General features: G+C 44.3%; 1 pseudogene; it reads left to right on the top strand.

Annotated features, from left to right (window-relative positions):
- Positions 1 to 232: 232 nt before the first annotated feature.
- Positions 233 to 1,076, top strand: LOC112658911 (40S ribosomal protein S6-like; annotated as a pseudogene).
- Positions 1,077 to 1,362: the final 286 nt, after the last annotated feature.

Genomic DNA, 1,362 nt, shown 5'->3' with positions numbered 1-1,362 from the left:
TGCCTTCAGCTCAGGTCATGACCTCAAGATCCTGGGATTGAGTCCCACATCGGGCTCCCTGCTCAGTGGGGAGTCTGCTTCTCCCTCTACCCCTCCTCCCCCACTTATGCTCTCTCTCTCTCTCTCTCTCAAATAAAATACGGAAAAAAATTATATATTAAAAAAGGGAAGGCCTGAAAATATGGGATTAATTGAAGGTCTATGAAAATCAAGTTTCTGCTCTTTTTCGTGGTGCCTCCGAGGCAGTATGCTGCTTCAGGATGAAGCTGAACATCTCTTTCCCAGCCACTGGCTGCCGGAAACTCATTGAAGTGGATGATGAGCACAAACTGCATACCTTTAATGAGAAGCATATGGCCACAGAAGTTGCTGCCGATGCTCTGGGCGAGGAATGGAAGGGTTACATGGTGCGAATCAGTGGTGGCAATGACAAACAAGGCTTCCCCATGAAGCAGGGTGTCTTCACCCATGGCTGCGTCTGCCTGCTGCTGAGTAAGGGGCATTCCTGCTACCAACCCAGGAGGACTGGAGAGAGGAAGCGCAAATCTGTTTGGGGTTGCATTGTGGATGCCAATCTCAGTGTTCTCAATTTGGTTATTGTGAAAAAAATGGGAGAAGTATATTCCTGGGCTCACTGATACTACTGTGCTTCGTCACCTGGGGCCCAAAAGAGCCAGCAGAATCTGAAAGCTTTTTAATCTGTCAAAAGAAGACGATGTCCACCAGTATATTGTTAGAAAGCCCCTAAACAAAGAAGGTAAGAAACCTAGAACCAAAGCACCCAAGATTCAGCGTCTTGTTACTTCACGTGTCCTCCAACACAAACGTCGGCGTATTGCTTTGAAGAAATAGCGTACTAAGAAAAATAAGGAAGAGGCTGCAGAATATGCTAAACTTTTGGCCAAGAGAATGAAGGAGGCCAAAGAAAAACGCCAGGAACAGATTGCCAAGAGACGGAGGCTGTCCTCTCTGAGAGCTTCTACCTCTAAGTCTGAGTCCAGTGGAAAATGAGATTTTCTAAGAGTGACAAAATAAATAGGATCAGACACCAAAAAAAAAAAAAAAAAAAAAAAAAGAAAGAAAGAAAAAAGAAAGTCAAGTTTCCTATACCTTCCTGTACCAGCAAGCAGGCTACAAAATGAGTGGGTGAATAAATAAAATAAGTAAGTAAACAATAAATAAATAAAAGTTAAGGTGTGGAGTCAGGGTCTTATTTAAACATATCTTTAAAAACTGCCTAATTGGGGCACCTGAGTGGCTCAATCAGTAAGGTGTCTGCTCTGGTCATGATCTCAGGGTCCTGGGATTGAGCCTCCAAGTCAAGCTCTCTGCTTAATGGAGAGCCTGCTTCTCCCTTCCCCT

This window comes from Canis lupus, chromosome 2 (assembly GCF_003254725.2).
Source record: "Canis lupus dingo isolate Sandy chromosome 2, ASM325472v2, whole genome shotgun sequence".
In the NCBI taxonomy this organism is placed as follows: Eukaryota; Metazoa; Chordata; class Mammalia; order Carnivora; family Canidae; genus Canis; species Canis lupus.
The sequence above is the reverse complement of the archived record's forward strand: the minus strand, read 5'-3'. Positions and strand labels throughout refer to the sequence as shown.